We start from the raw sequence: 23315 nt of genomic DNA, 5'->3' as shown, positions 1-23315 counted from the left end.
ATTCAGAGAGACTGGCAGTGCACACAATCTAGACCAGGCGAGGAGTCATGATCAGGAGTGGCTTAGGCACATGTGTGCTGAGAAAGCGGGGCCCACATTTAGGGACAGCAAGCCTGTGGGCACGTGTGAGTACAGTGTCAGAATTGGAGAGGCAATATGGAAGAGCAGGTGGGTTGATGATGCCGGAGACATTGATCCAGTGTTCTGACCGGGACATATGAAGGCTGCGGCTCGATTAGGAAGAGCACAAGCCAAGTTGAGTGTGTCATTAATTTATGTGCATTGAGCCAGAGATGAGTTGGTGTAAGCAAGTGTTTAGAGGTTGGCAAGAAAGCAACAGGAAAGAGGAAGTTAGAGTTGGCCCATCTAGGTAGTAAAATCATCAACTGGAATGAGATTTGAATGGGTGGACGTGAGAACAGGAACCTAGAAGCAAAGACGTCCGAAAATGATAAAGAGGATTTAGAGGTAAAGCCTTGTAACAGAGCACCACAGGAAGATGGGAATTGGGCATCAAGAATAGAGGTTTGGAGGAATTGTATGAAGCGGACAGTAGTCCCGCTATGCTGTCCGGATGGCCAGTTCTCTTCTAGGCCGCTGTATCTTGTACGAATGATTTGGATGAGTAAGGGTGTGCCCCTGGTGCGTATTACAAATGAAATAGCATGACATAACACGTCCATCAACCAGTTTTCAGTAACAAAGAGGAGGTTAATAGAGTCATCATAGCAGTATGCAGGAAACTCAAGGGCATGCTTGAAAGCAGAATGTGTAGTAGTGGGAAACGGTTTGGGATCCGGGAAGGGAGGGGCCAAGGCAGGGACAAATAAGTAGGAGTGGAGTAAAGAATAATGATAAAGAAGTGATAAGGGCTTGCGATGCCAAAGCATTTCTGCCACATCTGGTTCTGTTCCAGGCGGTTGCAATTGCAATGACCAAAGATTCCCTTGCTACACCCTGAAGCATCTGTACATTGCATTTTGAGGACATGCAAGACACATAACGCGAGTGAGAATGTTAGAGATATAAAAGCAGGGACATGTGATTGGCTTACAGTTGGTGTTACCTATGTTATGTTATATTATGTTGATTTATACCGCAGACCGCTACCCCCCAAGGGCAGTGAATACCCCACAGGAATGGAATGGACAAAGCAGAAAGACAGTGTTTGAAGGTGGACCTTGTAAGGTATTTAGGGGCAATACATAGCTGTGTGTGTAGAGGTGGAACAGGTACCACGTGCAGAAGAATAAGGGATCAGTGGAAGGCTTGCCAGATCTCTGACATGCAGGGGCCAAGCCTTCATAGCTATTGCGTGGGAGCTTCACACAGTGATCTCTTTCCCAGCTGGAACCACTGACACCAAGTAGTAGGTCAGTCAGGGATCTGGGGGCCAGGCACTGAAGAGTCTGACAGTATAAAAGGCTCTATAACCAACTGTAAAGGTCTGGTCTCCTCCACCTGTTTCCTAGATGCAAAGAGGTAGCAGTCACAATCTTTCAGAAGGTCAGAGGTGACCTTTAAAGGTATATGGACATGGTGTGTGTCCCATTGTTTTATAAAAGATAGCAGTCAGGACCTCAGCTAAGGGAGTGGAGCAGGCTAACCATTAAGACCACAGGCACTTGGTACAGAACCGCCACATCCTCTCTGTACTGATTCTCAAAACTCAAGCTAGGAGCTTTGTGTATGTAAATGAGAGTAACAGTGGTTAATCATTATTACATTAAAATTGTCTGAATTCAGTCACTAACTACATGCATTGATTACATTGCCAACTTTCAGATTTCAGAAGCAGGTATGGAGAAAAGAAAAACAGGAAACGTTTCTCTGCGTTCAAGAAAAGCAGCAGAATTTCCCGGGAAGTGACTTTCAACAAGGCGCTCACACTCTGGGAAGATGTTTCTGAAAAAAATTTTTCACTGCACTGAAAATGTGACAGGCAACATCAAATTTAACACACCAAAGTGAAAGATAATACACGGAAACATGCTTTAACTTTCGTATAAAAAAACGCTTGTTTTTACACTGTACACAATACATGTTCACATTAAAACTGTTCCAGTTCAACCAGTTGTATAACTAAAATGCTTACCTTATAAAGACAACCGTGTTATGTAAATAGGCAAAATAAAACAAAATTTACGAACCCATTTTGCCTATTTACTTTCCTGTTAAAGTACTGTTTTTTACTTCACCACCACAATTCCAAAACCTACATTGCTGTAATAACTATGTGCATATCATAGCCCCAGTGAGTTTTTGTACGGGGCCCTAAATGGGGAGGGCCATTATCACGTTATAATGATCCCTTCCTTAGTCTATGAGGCCGTATTAGGACCTCAAGGGTTGCCTTGGATAGGTTCGTATACAGAACCCTTACAAAAGATGAGCGGATAAAAGATTGTCAAAACAGAGACTCCTTAAGCATAAGGCAGCCTATTCAAGCATGCACAGTAAACCCTTCACTTCACTATGGCCGACCGTTGTGTAAATATCAGGGAGTGCAGTCCAATATGGCCATCCTATAAATTAATGCATATCTATTCTACCTTTACTTTTTTTTCCCCTACAATAGTTATCATAAAATACAGCCACCCTCCTACCTCTGCTCGCCAACAGTTTTTTTTTCTCAATGGCTTTTCTTTATAAAGGTCTCACAATATGATAAAGCATCATTAATGACTATGTGACATTCCCTTACACCCTTTAACCCCCCATTGATTTACCCGTTTGCCTCTAGTAGCCCCACTGTACAGTAGGTTGCTGTTCAGCTTCAGTCTTTTCATCAAACACATTTCATAGCAACACTCTGGAAAACACTAAAAAGTTCAGGGATGCCCCCAAACGCTTCCTTGTGCCCTGGATCAGGTATGTGGAGTTTGCTCAATCAGTCCCCACATGGTTCCTCCGCAGTGACCGTCATGGTGGTAGCAGCACTCCTCAGTAAATTCATCTGCAATCTACTGACGTCAGGGTTTCTTGTCTTGTTCTATGCCTCCATCTTTTCCTCTTCAAGCGGATCGGCCCTTTGAATTGATTGAAGATTTGTATACGCCCTGTTTTAAAAGATAAAGGTCCTCATTACGAGAATGAAGGTAGCCATGGAGCTATTAGCTCCATGGCTGCCTCCGTTCTGGGCTCCATTACCGGGTTCCTGCAATGGGGAGTTACCGGGTTACTCTGACATAGGAGGACCCGGTAATTCCTCCTTGCAGGAACCCATCCCCATTCCCATTGAGCCCCCAGAGGGCTCAATGGGAATGGGGAGGGAGGTAATAATGGGCAGATTACATCTGGGCCGTTATTTCCTCCCTCTTCCCCTCGTGGGACCTGGAAAGCACGACTGGTTTTACCAGGCGTGCGATCTGGGTCCCGCGATGGGAAGCTCATAATTGGTCCCGTACCGGCCCCCTTCATTACGGGAGCGCCAGCCTTATAATGAGGCCCAAAGTCTTCCTGGCGAATTTGGAGTTTATTCCCTTAATAATCCAGCATTGATAAAAAGACAAACACATAAACACTTTTCAATTTATTTTGTAATCCCAGTGTAAATGCGACATTATGAAAACAGATACGATATTGGTAAGCTTTTTGCATTTTCATTAATACTTTTCTGTTGCACTTGATTGGGTGATTCTAGATGGAACTGGTGACCTTCAGTATACTATGCTCTGGTGTTAAAGTCACAGGTAAAAATGTACATGCTTTCCACATATCAGTTCATGCAACCACAAGTGGCTTATTTTTCCGGTTGTTGTAGCATCGCAGAAATGTGTTAGGGGCCTGAAACATCCACTGGTGGCCTCTGATGATGCAGAGACGGAATTGTACTTCTGGTGCTAACAGATATTTGTCTTTCTTTAGGCCTCATTTGCAATGTGGAAGGAAAGCAAGGCAAAATGTGCCTGAGCCTTCTCCCGCATCTTCCCTATAGTGATGAGCGCTCCCTGCACAGCGAGGTAATGCCAAATACATAGATGTCAACATGATCCATTCCAATCTGTAGGTGCTTATCCAATACTGTGTTTTTCTTTGTACACTGGGACTTGCAGTCTGAGTTGTATAATATGAAAAGCAGAACTACAAATCTCAGAATTAAATGAAAAAACAGGACTAAATAATCACCTGCAGATTGGAATGAATCATGTTGGCAACTATGGATAGAGTTGTTGAGCGGGTTTCCCGCACCGCATGGTTAATGCCCAATGGATAGAGTTGCCAAACAGGCTTCCTACACCGTGTCGGCAATCCTCAATGGATAGAGTTGTTGACCTGGCTTCCCACACCGCGTGGGCAATCCTCAATGGATTGAGTTGTTGAGCTGGCTTCCCACACCGCGTGGGCAATCCTCAATGGATTGAGTTGTTGAGCTGGCTTCCCGCACCGCGTGGGCAATCCTCAATGGATTGAGTTGTTGAGCTGGCTTCCTGCACCGCATGGGCAATCCTCAATGGATAGAGTGTTGAGCTGGCTTCCTGCACGCGTGGGTAATCCACAATGGAGAGAGTTGTTAAGCAGGCTTCCCGCACCGCATGGGTAATCCTCATACCAATCCAGGGGGATTAGTCATCTAATCCCCACAGTCCAGCTTGATTTCTGTAGACTCTGCATGCTTTTCCTGCTCTAGGAATATCAGGTGTGAGCTATAGACAAGAATTGTGCAATGAGGACCACCATGTATGTCATTACCTACCGCCCTCCATTACAAATCTCTGTCAAGTGAAAGTGCACACGGTGTAGATCCCGAGGGACTCCCTGCATCAGTTGTGTTAAATGATAATGAAATTGGTACTCGTTTACCTACCTTGGAAGGATGAAAGGCTGAGTTGGCCTTGCCAGGATTCCAACCTGCGACCTGCAGATCACGCTCAGATTGCAGCAGCAGCGAGCGCTCAACTCGCTGAGCTATCTTACCAGCTGAAAGGAATGGAAACCCAGGCCACCCAGGTTTCCTGTGGCTTTCATCTCGGCCAATGCAGTTACAGATCAGAATGTGGGTGAAAGAGCCCAACCGACTGGATGCTATGGCAGTGAGTCTCCTTGGGCCCATAGACGCAAGGCTCTTAGTAAGTTTTTAATCTTTCCCCTTGATAAGATTTTGTATTGCAGAAATGTCCAGCGTGTTTTTAACAAATAAAATTATTTTTCTTAGAGGAGCACATAGGCTGTTTTTAAAATTACATTTTTCATTGCTATGACGTGTTTATTCTGTATGTTATTAATAGTGTATACTCTTAAGGCGTGCACATAACAGGTTCAGCATATCAACAGCTTGGTGTTATGAAAACGACTGTTTTCGTTATTTAGTGATGGGCTTGTATACATAATTGTTTATTTTGTGTACACTAAAATATTTATAACAATACCCTGTAAAGGTATACAAGAATAGCTTAATATAAAGGACTATAAATATCCATCCAGACACTGCATTGTGGAAATACATGAATTATTTGCTTCACATTTAGTTAATACACCACGTCTGCGGTAAAGCACCAGCTGCCTGAAATTGTAAGTGCTATAAATGTCACATGATTAATAAATAATAAGCCCATAGGTTATACATCAAAATGTCAACACATCACGTGAAATGCTATTCGGAAGTCATTATTTACATGGAAAGTGACATTTGAAGTACCATCGAGTACCAAAAGTCTGTCTGAGGTCCGCTTAGGTCTTGCTGTAAACCCGACACACATGATTGTGTCTAAAATCGCAGATGTGAGACTTCTTTTCGATGCCGGAGCTGCTGATGTCCCGGGTGGAGAGTATGGTGAGTGTGTGATACCTTATCTGGGGGCTGACACCGCTGTCTCACAGGAAAGGTCTTAATGGGAGTCAGAGCTGCTGCTTCCAGAATTCCACATTAGCTGTTAGCCGAACACACTCTTGCACCTGCCAATCCCTTTGAAAAGGCCCATCAGAGCACACTGGCAGCATTCTAGGCCTGCACAAGCTCAGCATGCTTAATCTATGCTATGGAATGATGGGGAGGCCGCTGCCCCTTATATCTGAGTTGCGTGACCTCAATAACATCTTGGACTCTTGGCTCCCGGTCTCAGCGTTGGCAGGCGCCGGAGGTACCTCGTAAAAGCATTGGCTATGTTTCTGCAATAGTAACGCCAATCCTAGTGCAGCTTGCAGGGTGTTCATTCACACGTGGAAGGAGCTGGCGCAGTTTACTTTGCCATTTCAATATGTGATGGGTAGTCCATAATTGATCTAAGAGGTTCAGGGAGCTTGGCTTTAAATGCACACTCACAAACTTGCATCCGATAGTGATATAATGATTCAGTATTGTATATCATGGCCAATGCACTGCTCATGCATATTTGGTTATATGCGGTGTAGGAAGTGCATACTAGGATAAAACATTATGGGCCCGTAATCACAAACCAGGTGGGTAGCACAATGTGATGTGCGCATTGAGAGCTGTATGTTGGGAATCAGCTGGTTGCTTGATTGACAATGGGATTTTTGTTGGGAGGATGGCAAGGGAAGGCCAGAATGTGAACACACGTGCTACAGAGCCCGCCCTTCCCTGTATATCTGATCCTTGGCCACAGACTCAACACATAGCGGTGCACTGGCTGCCAGGAGCCTTCTGGGCAGAAGGGTAGGATCTGTTTATGTTAATGGGCTCCAAACCGCCCTCCAGGTGGGTGCTGGAAACACATCAAAACTATTCGGTCTGATTAGTGAATTACCCTAAACGCAGGGACTACAACCTGTGGCAATTCAGATGTTTTGAACTATGAGTCCCATGATCCTCCACAATTGACTTTGCTGAGTTGGGCTGATGGGAGTTGTAGTCCAAAACATCTGCAGAGTCAAGGCATCATTAGATTGGACAGAGACAGTGATAGGAGCACCACTGTGAAGGCAACCCTGTTAATCAGTCATGCGTTTAGAGATGCTTTCATCAACACCGATACCCATACCCCTTCAGATGCAACTTGCATTTGGAGTTAGTGTGGGCACGGTGCAGTTTTCTCACATACAGAACAAATTCAGCATTTACATGATTTTTTGAATTTCTGCTGATGCTAATTATGGCAGTCAAATGAGTGGAGGACAAAATGAAAGCATTAAAGTGCCTTTATGATTTCATTTTGTGCTCCAACTAATTGATGTGCCCAATAGGGCTCAATGGGAATGGGGAAGGCACTAATAATGGGCAAATTGCGGGCAGAAAGTAAATAAATAAATAAATAAAATAAAAAAGAGCAGCCAGCTGGTGGCAAGGGTAAGTGCAGACATCAGGTGTCCACAGGCTGTAGGGATACAGAAACAGCCCCCGAGTGCAAGGGTTGCCAGGGGGGCAGTGCAGCTGGTGGGAAGGGGACCTGGGCCCGGAATCAGAGGGTGGCCAGGTAACCAGTGCAGTTTCAGTTCAGCCAGGCAATTAGCAGGGGAGAGGAGGAGAGAAAGCAGAAGCAAAGAGGAAGGCCTTGAGGTGCTTCTTGAACTGGAGATGGTTCTCCTAAAGTTTCAGAGAGGCAGGGAGGCTGTTCCAGAGGGAGGCCCCAGACAAAGAAAGAGATCTACCACCAACTAGTTGCGTGGAGAAGCAACTGACCATGAGGGAGTTGGAGGCGGATGAGTGAAGAGCTCGAAAAGGAAGATATTTAGGAAGAGAGAGTTGGAGGTATTGAGGCCCCAGGCCCCAGAAGGCCTTGTGAACAATGCAGGGGGTTTTGAACTTAAACCTCGCTGCCACTCGGAGCCAGTGCAGAGATTTCAGTCCTGGAGAGATACGATCCCTGGGCTTGTGGCCAAGGAAGTCTTGCAGTCCTGATTTGGATGAGTTGCAGAGGGTGGAGAGTAGAGGCAGGCAGATTTAGGAAGAGGCTGTTGCATTAGTCCAGCGTAGAGAGAACCAGAGCTCTGGAGACAGTGAGCTTCTGGGGGAAGGAGAGGAAAGGAATAATACCTCACAGGAGGTGCAGCTGGTAGTCTTAGTGACATCAGAGAAATGAGGAGAGAAGGAGAGTGTAGAGTCAAAGATGACCCCAAGGTTTTTAGCCTCACAGATGGGAGCAGGAAGACGGCCAAGAGATGCCGACCAGAGAATGACAGGAAAGGAGGGAGCAGGTGTGGCGATGAGGAGAATCTCAGTTTTACTGCCATTAAGGCAGGGATCATTGGTGGCACACAACTCCTGGATAGCAGACAGCCAGTCAGAGAAGAGAGAAGGAGAAGAGGTGGCGGAAAGGGGCCTGAAAATAAGTTGAGTGTCATCCGCATATCACTGAAAGTTGGGGCAGAGAGCGGCAATGCAGTGGGCAAGAAGTGCCAGGTATTGGTTGAACAGCCAGGGAGAGAGAATAGACCCGTGGGGAACACCACAGGTAGAGATAGATGAGAGGAAGGACCCAAGATGGGCCTTGGAAGGTCGATCGGAGAGGAATGAAGTCAGCCAAGCTGACTGATCGGTGATACCCAGGTTATCATGGAGACGGTTGAGCAGGGTGGCATGGTTGACCATGTCAAAGGCAGAAGAGAGATCAAGTAAGATGAAGACACAGGGGGTATTGGAATCGAGGTTGGAGAGCAGGTCTTCACGGATGTTCAAGAGAGCAGTTTCCGTGGTTCTGGCAGCTCGGAAGCCAGACTGATGGTCATGGAGACAACCAACAGATTCATTGTGAAGTTGAAGCTTGGAGCAATAGTTAGCCAGACAGGACAGGTCAGCAGAGGGTTTCTGCAAAAGAGGTTGCACAGGGAGTGCTTCAGGGCTGAAGGGAAGACTCCAGTGGCAAAGGAATGGTTTCAGAAGTCAGCCAGAGCAGGAGCCAGGGTGTCAATGGGGTCCTTGATGGTTTTGGAGGAACAGGGGTGAACCTACTTTGATGAGACTTTCATAGATCGTACTTGTCTAGAAACCTTGTCTGGGGAGAACAGGGGAAAGGCAGAGAAGGACGGAGGAGAGGTGGCCAAAGAAAGGCCAGAGGAAGAGAGGGGAGCAGAGGGAGTAGGAGGAGAGGAAGAGAGAGAGGGCATGATGTCCAGCGTTTTAGAGATGAAATGAGAAGCCAGCCCATGCAGAGGGTTTGGGAGGGGACAGGAGAGGTAGAGACTGCAGCAGGATTGGCCAATTCCTTGCAGATTTTAAAGAGTTTGGCCGAGTTGTTGGATGCTGCAGAGACACGGCCTTGGATAAGGGCTCTCTTCTTGGTGCTGACAGAGAGCTGGTATTGCCTTTAGAGCAGGTGGCAGGCCAGTTTGTCAGAGGATGAACAGGAAGCATGCCATTTCCTCCCAGCCACCCTGCACTTGCGTTTTATGGTGATGAGGTCTGAGTCATACCAGGAGTTGCACTTGGCTTTGGGCTTCAAGCAGATCTTCATGACAGGGGCAAGAATATCAAGTGTGTCAGATATCGCAGAGCGGAGCATAGAAAGGGCTGTGTCAGGGTGTGAGTCAGCCGAAGGGGGAGGGGAGGTTGAGAAAGTGGTGGCAAAAGCCTCAACTGACACACGCTTCATGGCTCAGATAACCGAGAAGGTAGGTGGCAGTGCTGGAGTTGGCTTGGCCTGATGGGTGGAGAGAGTGAGCTGGGAGGAAAGGAGAAAGTGATCTCTCCAGGAGAGAGGAGTGGTGAGAGGGACAGAAAGGGGAAGGTCTGTAGAGATAAGAACATCCAGAGTGTGCCTTCAGAGTGAGTCAGGCCAGCATGGAAGATAGAGCGTGAGAGAGAGTTGCAGACATTGCGAAAGAGCCCAGAGGAAGGACTGGAATCATCCAGGTGGATGTTAAAGTCTCCAAGGAGGAGGGGTTGAGTGGTCGAGACGAGGAGCGAAGAGGAGAGGTCCAACCACTCAAAGAGGAAGGAGGAGATTTGACCAGGTGGCTGATAGATGGTAGCCACAGTAAGGCAATGGCTAGGAGAGAGAGAGCCTGCAGACAAGGCATTCAAAAGAGAAGTAGGCCTGAGCAGGAATGACAGAGGCAGGAATCTATTCAGGGAAGATCAGGCTACACCCCCTCCAGAATGATTGGATCTGGACGCGGAGAGGATCTTGTAGCCGTCAGGTAGGAGAGTGTCAAAGCTCAAGACAGAGTTGGCTGTGAACCATATCTCGGTGAGACCAAGGACATTGAGGTCACATTCTTCAAGGAGGTGGCAGATGTCAGAGGAGTGTTTGACAGCTGAGCAAGAGTTAAGAGTGGCACTATGGAGAAGGTTGCTGTTGTTGAAAGACTTCCGGGGAGGGGTAGAAATCACAGGTACGCCCTGCGGATAACCACAAGTTGTGGATATCACTATAAAATACAGAAGAAGAAAAATAATGAATGTACGTTTACTACCCATTCACACTAAATACAAATATTGAATCCCTGTAATACCGCGCAAGGGGATCAGAGGTCGCGGGGGGTGCCCCAACCCCCTTCCACTGATAATGGGTTTGGGTGCTGTGTCCCCTGCAGTCGCAATGCTGGGATTGCACCATTGTGCTATAGATGTGAGATCCATGTGATCACAGCCCACCTGCATTGTTGCATTCAGAATTTCCGTTTGCAGTATTTTTGGGCATGCAGTGATCACCTAGATCAGTCCACCGCAATCCTTTAGCATGAAGTGAAAAATGGCCCCCATTACTAATTTCAAAAGTCCATGATCATTTTTAATCCACAAATTTGAAAATAGGTTTGGAAACTGTCCACTAAGCAAACATTGGGAGCTATTTAACCAGAGCAGCGATTTAAAGAACAAGCAAGCTGCGGTAGAGGTTCCACATGTGATCACTTCTTTACCGCAATTAATCTAACAAGGATAGTGGATAGGGCATCAAATCATACATAGTTAATTCAAGAACACCAAGGAGGTATTTACGGGTATGAAAATGAGTGATTATTGACTGCTGTAAATTGTGCCTCGTTAACAAAAATAAGAAAAATGCAATTTGTAACCATCTGCAAAGTCAAATCTGACTGAAGGTGCACAGCCATTTAGCACATGCATGGGCAAAATGGGTGTGTCTGAAAGCGTGGCATTGCCAGGCAATGCAAATAAAGGAGGCATCTCCATTTCCAAATGAAGAGAGGAGATTCGGAAAAAAAGAAGGCTACAGCACACATAATATGTGTTATTACATGTTTAACCTACACTGTACAGCCAGTTTTGCCATGTTATCTTATTGTGACATTGCATTTTTAATAGCAAATTGGTAAGATAACTCAGCGGGTTGAGCGCTGCTGCAATCTATGTGTGATCTGCAGGTTGCAGGTTCAAATTCTGGAGAGGCCAGCTCAGCTTTTCATTCTTCTGAGGTTGATAAATGAGTAGCAACTTCGGTTAGAAGGATAATTGGATTTAAGTATGTGCTATGTATAGTGCTTTCCCGAAAACACAATATAAATAACAAATCATTATCATGAATCTGTGAGGAAATGGGGTGTCAGGCAGATGAGAAAACGCTGTATATGGCCTGGGAGAAGTAAAGGACTTCAATTCCCATGATCCTCAGGGGCGTTTAGCAGTGAGCGTTTGCGCACAATGGTTATGCCTATAAAACTCCTCCCCAGCCCATGCTGCATGTTGGTGATTTTGGCATTTGCGGGCATGGGCCGAGGAGAGCAGAAAGGAGTACTGCAGGAATACGGAGACCGGCAGGGGTGAGAGGATGTGCGGGTTGAGTGGAGGAGGTCATCACAGCGTCCTCTCCCTTGTGGCAACGAGGCCAGTATTATTGATCTGCGGGTTTGCCCGCTCACCGCAGGGACAGCGTTGAAACACTACTAAGGACACGTGGCGTGAAAACTTATGTTTCAAAGGCAAGCTATGTTTGTTTGTCACTGCTTGCTCAAGGGGGTTCATGATCAGGTAGCATGCTGTGTTTTCTGTGGAAAAATGAACTGTTGAATTAACTTCTTGTGAAAGGCATTTAAGAGCTTAAAAAGAGGATAATGTGGTCAGCCTGTGTTCAAAGTGCTAAAATGTCATGCGTATGTTCCTTATTTTCTGTTCTGTCCTATTGCTTCTCCATGGCTCTCCTGGTTGTTTTGTGCTTATGTAAGTCTCTCATAAGTAGGGTATGAATGCTTTAAAGGTGTGAGTACTATGAGAGCATATTCCTAATCAAGAAGAAGTGTGCTCTGCTGAGTAGGAGAAAGGTCAGGAGGACAAGAACCCCAGAAACAAGAGGGTTAATACTCTTTTTGTATGGTCAATGTTGTATGTGCCTTTCCCTTACAACCCCACTATCCATCCAATACACACACCCTAACCCTCTCTGCAGTTAGCCTAAACACCCCATTCCCTATCCACAACTTCTCCCTAACCCTCTTCCCCCCCATTGGCTGCCTCGAGCTTACCTGTTAGCAAGGTGAGAGGGGTCAACTACATTTGGCTTCCGTGGTCAGGAAGGAGTTGTGAGATACCCCAGGGATGTGACAAAATCAAAGCATGAATGTTCCTGTGCATTGTTGGTGACTTGCATCTATTGGATTTTTGGATACTGTCATACCATAGCCAATAGCAATGTAAGGGGCTCTACTTGTCATATATTGACAATACCTAACATGCAGCTATAACTGCCATAATATGGAAGTAACTGGCCATAAAATGCTGATGTGGCATATCTATGGCAGTGCCTCGGCCTATGTTGATTGTATTGGGTCTAACCCTATGATATCATGCTTCCATCCATGGCCTATTAAGGCAGCACCCTTGTTAGAATGTGGTAGGTATCAAAAATATTCTTGTCTGGTTTAATACCTATTTAGGATTTTAAAAATTGTACATGTATGTACCTTTTTTACACCTGCAAAACCACTTCTGGTGATGTCACCAGGGATAAAGAGGAACTGATGCCATCCAGGTCAAAGATCATGTGATATCACTTCCTGTGATATCATCAGAAGTGATGTCACTTCTGCTACCACAGGCATCAACGTTCCTGATCGTAAGGCACATTCACACAGATATCAAGCATACAGAGAACCATTGTCAGAGGAAGGTTGCTTAAAGTGATTTTACTAGCACAGATATCTGCTATAGGTGATAAGACACATAGGTCCTCATTATGAGTTGGGTTGTATCCTGGCGGTAAATTTTCTGGAATACTGTCCAACTAAATGACAGTTAGCATCACTTGTTCCGGTGGAATTACTGCTGGATTACAAGTGGTGGTGGTGGCGTAGGTCCCCATTTTTTTTTTGTTCCATCAGACTCAATGAGGCTTTTTTGGCAGAATTACCGCCACAGAAATTCTGCTGATTTTGGGAAGGATTTACCTCCAGGATTTTTCTGGAGGTAAATCCTTCACTCCAGCCCTGACCTCATAATTTGGCTATAGTGGTCAAGTTTGCGGTAACGGATTTACACATTTAATGTGTGATCTACAAGTCCATCACATGGACACTGCATCTCATAAGATTCTATAATCATATAGCTGCATGCGCGTCAGCTTCCAGAGAACCCACAGACTCCTGATAATCATCCCATCTGCCTGGAGTTTGTCAATTGTTTTAGCTCACTGCACCTTGACAGAGGAGAAATAACCATTTGCACATCAGTCTTTACCCCCACCCCCACCCACAAGGGAAGTCCAACCCTGGAATGCTAGGCAATTCTCCTCTGTACAAGAGTACCATCAGCAACCCCAAACACGTGTTTTGGCCTTGTTGGGCCTCATCAGTGAGGTGAAGCTCAGCCTCTCTAAGGCACAGTGATCAAGGGGCCACATCTTGATTACCCTGGTTCACTTAAGGAGAAACACCCAGTTTTACAAATTTGAAAAGGAGTGTGGGAGCCCCATATGGGAACAGAAATGGGTCAAATTTCCTGTTCTATGGAATGTCTTCAACTCAGGAGGGTCTACAACCACGTTTTAGCTCACTGTACCCTTTGCAGAGGAGAAATATCAATTTGCATATCAGTCTTTGTCCCACCCACAAGGGCACTACAGCACCAAAATGTAAGGCAATTCTCCTCTGAAAAGAATTGTAGGAATCACAGATTATGAACGGTCAAAACATCACCACCTAACAGCACCCAAAGCAAAATGCCAAAAGGAAGATGTTCACTTGATCTAAAACTCAGTCATGACATTGACTTATCCTGAGAATTATTATGGAAAATAACTCATCAACATCTCAACAAATGCAGTCTTTGATTAAATAAAATTCAGAAGGACACATCAAAAATGAGAGAAAACGGTTGCCAATGTACAACTTTAAAGAAGACCAGACTGAATCAGACAGTTGTAGCCTGTGGGCACCAATGAAGAAAGAGCACCTTCAGCTCTCTAAAAGTGCACGCAAAGTTTTTAAGACAAAAGTATCAGACACCATACAGCAGAAGGCAGATCAATCTTTGTTCACATGCTTGCTGATTGCTTCACGAAGTTGAACTGACATTGTTCTACAGGTATTCTTGAGTAATTACAAATTCTCTGCAGTACCGTTTTCATTGTTCAACTTAGATGGTACAATGTTATTAGCTGCAAACAAAAGCAAGCTCATGAAATTACTGATAGAGGAACAACATACAGAGGTTTCTAACAACATGACAGAGGTCCCTTCATGTGTTAGTGAGGACAGATTATCTGTACCAGAGCAAACGTATTCAGCATATGTGCCTGACGGAATGACAGACCAGCAAGCACCGCAGAAACTGTTTTATGTGAAGAAATGCCATGACCTTGCAATTGAATTCACCAAGAAAAAAGAACCTTATCTGCTCATGTATGATGAAACTAATTTCGTATTTGATACCTGCCTGGAAAATTCACTCAAGAACTCAATGTGAAGGAAAAGAGGGAAAGCAACACATGTGGAGAACAAAATCACAGATTCTATGAATATTGAAACATTTCCATGAGAACCCTCCTATTGCTTTCTAAAACTAAAGATGAGTTAAAAGCTTACCCCCAATTAAAGCAATTCGGCATGCACAGAGGATAAAAAGAAACCTGGTAGTCAGTTCAAGAAATGAAGCCAAGTCATCAGATGGAATTGATGTTGGAGACATTGAAAGTACACATATGGAGGCAGACACACACATAATTCTTCACTCCCTTTAGGTATCACATCGTCCTGCTTCTATCCTCCACATTTCTTCACATGATACCAATGTTTCTGTCCTTTCACTGTGCTAGTCGCTGGCTTTCCCATCTGACAGAATGTTTGTCAAAGGAGTTGAAACTAATATGAGATGTACAGATCTCTGTGTGCTCCTGCTTAGGGCCTACAAACGTGCAGGCATCACTCGGACTCCATGCTCTTTCAGGGTGTGATCTTACTGGGTGTTTTACAAAGAAAGTAAAACCATCTTTCTGGAAAGTTTTCAGGACTTCAGAAAAGGGAATCTTTAAAGCTTTGGGAAAACTTGGATGTCTAGAGAATTTAAGAAGGAAGATGAACAATTGATTAATTTGTCAAGTCTGCTCACCAGAAACAAAGATTTCAGTCATTGGTCAACTGGTGGATGTTCACAAAAAACAAAAAAAAAGACAGGGAAAGTAAAAATCTTCAACCAAGAATATCCTTTCTAATACCGTACATCTTAAAGACTCATTACCAGGTGATATGGTGCTGACGTGCTGATCAACATCACCTGACTCTCCCCGGGGCATCACAATTTGGGTGGGAAGACAGATACTCCATATTCTCCTACTATGCGTACACTTCCATGTGCATCACAATCAATCACACAGCTGGTACAGTGTTATGTGTTAAAGGACAGTGTGCTGTGCATTGCAAATGCTGAGCTCAGTCACTAAGGTGCTCAGAACTGTGCAAGTGTGGTGGCGACAAAGAGCTCTGTGATACTGATTTTGTAGATGATGAAAATAAACTCTGGGACTCAGAAGATGACCAGTAAAACCTTCTTTTCTCTCTTCAAATGTAAATAGCTATTGTAGTTTTATTAAATATATTTCAACGAGAAAGTTGCAAATTATTCTAAACTTTCTGATTTAATGAGCATACTGTTGAAGGTTTGTGATAAACTAGCAGTCATTTATGAGACTATGGCCCTCATTACAACCTCGCGGTATTGGCGGCATGGCTGCCGCCGAAATCACGTCCGGGTCCGGGTCCACAGAATGAGGAATTACCGGGCCATTCCGAGTTCGGAAGGCCCGGTAATTCCTCCCTCCAAGGACCCGGACCCGGTCCTTCCCCATTCCCATTTCAGCCCCCATAGGGCTGAATGGGAATGGGAGAAGGAGCAAACAACGGGCCATTACGAGTTGGCCCATTGTTTGCTCCCTCTTCCCCTCGCGGGACCCAGTAAGCACGCCTGGTTTTCCCAGGCGAGCTTACCGTGTCCCGCGAGGGGACATCGTAATGAGGCAGTACGAGGTTAACGGCGCCGGCACCTTTTATGTCGCCGTTCACCCCATACCGCCAGGGTCATAATGAGGCCATACATCTCGGAAACAGTAAAAGATATCAATATAATCCTTATATGAACTTTTCTTGTTTCTTTGATCATGTTTAACAAAAAACCTGTTCTAGTGAGCACATTTTTCATAGAACCACCCTAAAGCAGTTACAGCCCAAAAACGAAACTAGTATCCATAACAACAGCCATCTTAGATTAATGATGTCCCAGAGGACCTCTGCCACAAATTCAGACAATACACCTAGTAGTAGAGTATTGTATGTTTCATTATCAATGTATCTCCAGTAGGCATACCTTCCCTTCATTCAAAATCCCACTGTCTAGGTTATTGTAACAGATGCCTCTCAACTAGCAGTAATTCAATGTAATTTTTGTCGAAATAAATTACCACATTGTACAACAGCCAAGAATACCAAGCCCCCAGCAGCCCATCACTACATTTTGCAGCCCACACCCCCAACACATGCACAGCCAATACACACTCTCATTCACACAAATTCAAACAATATACACTCTTTAATTCACCCACGCTTTCATACAGCAAACAACACCATGCATGCATACATACAACACACACATGCACAAGCACATATATAAGAACACATTTCATACACATAAAGTGTATTAGCGTGTAGTAAGGGAACTCTAGCTGCCCCCTGAAGGTGGTGACATTGGATGACAGCTTAGTCTTGTCATTTCTTTGAACTGGGTTTTTTCGCTGTTTCACTTGTTGGGCTGCAAATTGGTTGGATAAGGGAAATTCTTCTAGTTTGCTCTATATGCATGAGGATATCTTTTTTGTTGGTTGCTTCTTTTGTGTCATTGGTAAATATCATCGGTATGTTTAGAGGGTTTCACATCCTGACATTATCACTGTAGATATTCCTTGTCAATGCCCAAGTTTCAAATGTGAGTCGTCTGGTTTATTCTTTTGGAGTCGCTGTGTATGCTCCCCCCACTCAGACCCTGCAGGTGGAGGCACTGTTTCTAAACATTTAACCTGTTACTCCTTTGCCATGGTACACATCCAGCATTTAGTGGACCTCCTTTCTAGTCTCGGGAGGATAGCTCAGCGGCAACATGCTCACCTGGGAAGAGAGACGACGCGGAGCAACACAGGTTCGATCCCCGGGTCCGCGCTAAGAAACCTATGGGTATTAAGCACGTTATAAATAACCTATCATATCATACACTATTGTGCAAGCCTTCCTGACAAACTGTTTAATTTCTCGGTTGATTAAATTTAGCTGCATATTTGTACCACCACAATCATTTATATGAAGGTAGTTCTCCCAGCTTTGCAGATGGACTTTTTTCCTACTGACAAGGAAACAGGTGGATTACTTAACTGAATAGCCTGATGTATCATTAAGCCATTTTTCTGAAAGGAGTAAGCAATGATTCATGAAGCATGCCTGGTTTGTAAGTGCTAGCTATGCCTCCCTTCTTACAGGATACATGTAAAGCAATTTCAAAGAAGACCTTGGGATATGCCTGACAGACACATTAAGACCTGAGGGAAAAAGCTGATACCTTGAATCTGCCTCATTCCTGCAGCGTGCGTCATAACCGGGTTGGGATCACGCTAATCCATAAGAATATAGGCTTAACGTGAAGAAGAGCAGAATCCTTTAATGTTACAGAAGAAATGGATTACTGGTTGTGCGAGTGCCTGGGTAAATAGACTGGGAGCATCGCGTACTGGGGGCGTGAGAATACATTCTCATGGGTGGGGCTTGGTATTACAGGAATCAACAACAGCAGAAGTGGGGGAGAACAATTCATCTGTCAGAGAGGATTTAGAAGGCGGAGAGTCAAAGGATCTGACGGGCAAGTTCCATGGCCACCTTGCTGCGAGCCGGTGTTTAGGGATATGTGACGCAAGCGTTTGTTACGGATGGATCTAAGGCGTGCTTTTCATTCATATGTTTGATCCTCAAGTAAAATTGCACAACCTTCTTTTGTTGCCATTGGGCCGTCTAATATTCAAGCCATAATAGAAGGAGTAAGGAACGGTCTTGAGCTGTCAGAACACTCCAAGAAAGCCGCACAGAGCCTGCTGATGCCGGAAGTGCTTTCAAGTGTGACAGCCTGATTTCCGCTGCGATACACCTACCTAAACAAAACTTCAGTTGGGATGTTGGCGCGTCTTTTGTCTCAAGTCTTTCAGTGACCATGCAAGAGGCAAGACAAGTGTCAAGAGTGGGCCAATTAACTTCTTGTTGAAAAAAGACTGCAGGTGGCAAATGAGCACACGGATGAGAGCAGCAATTTGCCATGCAGTAATCTGTGCAGTAAAGATATGACTAGTTATTAAGAGTGGCATGGCGTTACTGCAGAAAGTTCATAAAAGGGATGGTACAAATAGTCACTGGTCCAACCCATCATATCATGCCACTAACGTAATTTTTAGCAGGACATCACATGCCAATAGGGATACCAATGTTTGATGCGAAAAAAAGGCTCACCAAAGGTTAATTGAAGTATGAAAGCAAAAGCTATCCCAGTGTTATTCTTATTGTTCGTAGTGAAACGACCATCATTGTAATACGTTGTTTACTCTCACTGTGAGCATTGCAGGCAACACTGACATGAACTAAAGTACTCCTTTGCCAATAATTAGCAAATGACACTGGCAGCACTCATACCACCCTCTCCATAATGTGTCACATTAGCTCTGATGTTCCTGCATAGCAATTCCATTCTTCCATTTTCCATTCATAAGCATACAATGGAGACATGGGCAAACATTAAAATGAGAAAAACGACGATTACTCAGATAAGAGGCAAGGGCAAAATATGAAGCACCTTTAAAAGGAACACAAAAAATAAAGGCAGTTGAATAAACGAGGTTGATTCCAGGGGTTTAGGAGAGATTTGTGAGAACTGGCTCGAAAAAAAACACCCCTTTCTAAACAATGCGAGGTTGACTCGGCTCGATAGACACAAACCGCTTCGAGCTGACGCATGAAATGGTCGAAACTTTCCGTCCGACAGTCAAGCAGCTTGTATAGACACGGGAATTTGATGATTTGGCTTGGCTCGAAGGCAGCTCTTTAGTAGTACTGAATTGTATCATATTGTATCAGTATCCTAGAATTCAGTATTACTGGTGGGTAAGGAAACTATTCCATAGGGACGATGAGTGCAAATGAAAAGAACACAGATGGTGCCTTTTGTTTTACTTGCATTCATGTTAGTAATGCACAGATCACCTTATCCTCAAAGGTGACCTGCACATTTCAGTGGGCCAGCACGCGTCTGACTCTAATGTATGACAGACTCCCACCACCAGCAGTGCATTTCAGGATGACGCGCCCCAAAAGTCCCCGTCATGGTAAAGGGGTGAAAATGCGAGTGGGACAGCAGCACCAAGAAGGAGCAGGGAAATGTTGCTAATTCCTGTGCATTTCAAAGATTATTACATTTGTGATTTTAGGGTGCACGTTTAAATACACAGAAGCGTTCTCTTGGTATGCAAAAATGCGTGAAAATTGGTGTCTGCAAATTCAGACGCCCTATGAGAATAGGGAGCATATTTTCTTGCCGCAAGTAACGAGATGTCAGTCAGGAGTCAGGGTTAGGCAAGGGCCAGGGGCCAGGATGGGTGAGTGTGGTGAGTTTGGGAAGGACACGAGGCAGAGCAAATAGAACCCCAAAAGGACATACAAGATGCCACATCTGCCTTGTTGTTGCTCCGGCTACGGGAGCAAAAGGAATCCAGGAACTACAATTCCCAGTAGTGCCTTGTACCCGGACTACAGGAGTGGAGGCCGCCTTGATGGCCACACCCGAAGCCAATGCATGAGCGCACAGCTGTTGGAGCGCCGTTGCGCTCAGCTCTTCACCTGAGCCATCACGGAAATCCAGACCTCCACAGACTTGGAACTCACGTGCAGGACCATAACCCCTTGAAACAGTCTTCAAGGATCTGCACGCACAAGGATAGTGCAGTAGGTATTTGGGGGAATTTTGGATATTGAAGACAATAGAATACATTATAAGAGACCCGCGGAAAGGGTTTGGGGGGTTTGGGGCCCACCCATTTATCTTTGGCAGTGAAGGGCGTTGATGGGAGGTCACAGGGGTAGATAACAGATAACGTTGTTTATAATCAGATAGTATAATCAGAAAGGACACAGCCCTGATATTGCCCTTATTTTTTTAGTCTTACACTCAGCAGCTCGTTTGAACCGCAGTTCATGTGGACAGCAGTTCTTGGGGAAAAGCTAAGTGCTGCTTTTCCTTGACGCATGAGGCAATGTGAGTGCTCTACTTTCCAAACACATTATCTAATGCGTGTGTTCTATTAATGTATGCCTTATGTTTCTTGTGCATGAATTAGCCCTGTATGCTGTGTTCTGTATCTGCAATGGTTGATATATGTCTTATGAAGCAGCAAGTGTTCATTCAGCCAAAGTGATAAAGGTATACATGCCTGGGTGCAGATGAGTGTGTGAGGTGACCTCTGTCCGCATCCTGCAAAGGAGCTGAGCAGTATTTACCCAGCATTCCCCTACCTATCCTTAAACTCTCCCTAACCCCCTTCCTGGTTATCCTACAACCCACTATCTATCGACTCAAAGCACCCTAACTCTACTTCCCCATGACGGTTGTGGGTCTTGGTGTTTATACTAAGTGCAAATGCAAAGCCATTTGGGGGGACGTAGACATTCTTGCTACCTCTGTGCAAGGAACAACAGCTGTCTTCTAGTCAAGCTGTGTCAGAAGCGCAAGCCCACATACGAATGGCTGGCCCGACCTGTTCATAATGGAGGTTGTGGTAAATACCTGACGTGATTTGCTAGCCGAGTTGACAGATATGAGCCAAGATTAAGTGACTATAGCCACACAAGCATAGGCCTTGGCAAGCACAAGCCAAACATTTCCCTACGCATCCACCACCCCTGCTACCGATACCCATTGACGTACAGGTAGAAATGGCCAACACTTCCTCTAACCCCTCTCGAGCAGTACCAGGGAGACCCCTGAAAGCTTTCACCTTTGTAACTCAATGTTAATTACACTTCTTTACAAAACCTGCTGCTTTTCGAACTACCCAGGCGAGAACAGCGTTTGTTATTTCCTGTTTTCTTTTTAGGTGGGACTCTGCCGCTTGGGCCACACCATTAATGCAAAAAGATGAAGCAGTATTGTAGAACTGGGATGCTTCTTGGAGAAAAATGTTTAATCGCAGAGCAGTGTCACTCATTAAGGACATGGAATTATGTATGTTGCGACAAGGAAGTAAGGATTTGATAATCTACAGAACTCAGTTGAATCGGTTAGTTGCAGATACAGACTGGCGGTAGAAAAGAGGCTAGCATTATCCTTTCAGGGGTTAAAAGATTAACAAAAGGATGTGATAGTCCATTATGATCCCTAACCAGAAGATTGTTCACCCATGATAGATTTGGCATTGCAATTAGATCATAGCTTAAGCGAACGTAGAACAAACGAGAAAGAAATGGGACAGCAATAAACCCTTCCTTGTGCATCTAGATCCATAGCGGACCTTAATTAGGAGTAAGAAAAGGGAGATGAAAGTGAACCTATGCAAATAGGCTCAATCTGAGGAACCTTGACCAAAGAAGAAAAGGAAAAGGGACAGAGAGACAAGGTGTGTCTTTATTGTAGAAAAGCAGGACAGGTTGTCCAGGAGTGTACAAATAAGCCTAAAGGAAATATTCAGGGAAACACTGTCACTGGACAATAATTGGGGTGAAGTTGTCGAACGACAAGTTGAAAGAAACCCCACCTCAGATACATAGCTTAGAGAACACCGCACATAATGTGGTCTCCCATGTAACATTACCAGAGTAACTGTTATTCCAGGGCTGTAACCTAACAGTATCATTGATGTTTGACTCTGGGTTACCAGGAACTTTATAGGCATTGACTTTGCTGCCCAATCGTATATCCCAATTCAAAATTGGAACAGCCTCCCTCTCCCTCTCTATGTCTTGAGCAATACCTCCTTAAGTTCACAGAAAAAAAAAAAACACCTTTCTCTTTACCTCCTCCTTCTCCCTACCCCTAATCATACAGCAGAGGGACTGATGTGCAGGGCCCTTATGTGTCCTTGAGGCCTTGACCCCCCCCCACATCTCTCACCCCAGCCGCTGCCTTTCTTTCTACTGCACTTACTTGGCTCACCCACTCATCAGTGGTTACTCTTAAGTTCTTCTCCTCTTAGAACTTACCCTGAGCACTCCTCCATGAGCATCAAAGCACCTTATCGCAACCCCCCCCCCCCTCTGCACTTGCACGTTCTGTACACTCACAAGGCATAGTAGGTTTGTCTTCCCCTTCTCTTATTCTCATTATTTGTTTGTACTACTATTTCAATTATTTATCCTTGCTGAATTCATGTCTTCCCCTGTCCCCACCCTGTTTGCCCCGTGGGCACTTTGAAACAGTTTTGCTAATTGCATAATCTCCTAATAAGGGACCAATAAATGATATAAGGAAAATGAGGAACCTGTTAAGGCAGTTGACGGCACTCCGCTATCATCATGGACCAACAAAAAACACACTACATGGTTGACCCAGCTTAGTTCTCCAAGTCATAGAAAAACTATCACATTTGACTTGATTGCTTTTCCCCAGTTTGGTTTAATTGTGGGACTCTAATGGCTTAGTAAACACAACTCCATCATAGATTGGGCCAGAGGCACTGTGCAATTCGAGTTCCAGGCATGCAAGAACCATTATTAAGGCCCAGCTATGCGAAAGCCAAATAATTCACTAACTCACATTTTAGCAGCAGGTTTCCAGGTCATCAGGAGTTTATACACTGAACTCCTGCCCAACAATAAGGCTCATAGGGATTTTTCCAGCAAGGAAGCTGCAGAAATATTACCACTGCACCAGTCATACGATATCTGGTTCGATTTGGAACCTGAGACAGCCTTTCCCTGCAGTCACATCTATGCATTGTGTGAAGCAGAAAACATGCACT

Source organism: Ambystoma mexicanum, chromosome 4q (genome assembly GCF_040938575.1).
Source record: "Ambystoma mexicanum isolate Mex_15411 chromosome 4q, UKY_AmexF1_1, whole genome shotgun sequence".
NCBI lineage: Eukaryota > Metazoa > Chordata > Amphibia > Caudata > Ambystomatidae > Ambystoma > Ambystoma mexicanum.
The sequence above is the reverse complement of the archived record's forward strand: the minus strand, read 5'-3'. Positions refer to the sequence as shown.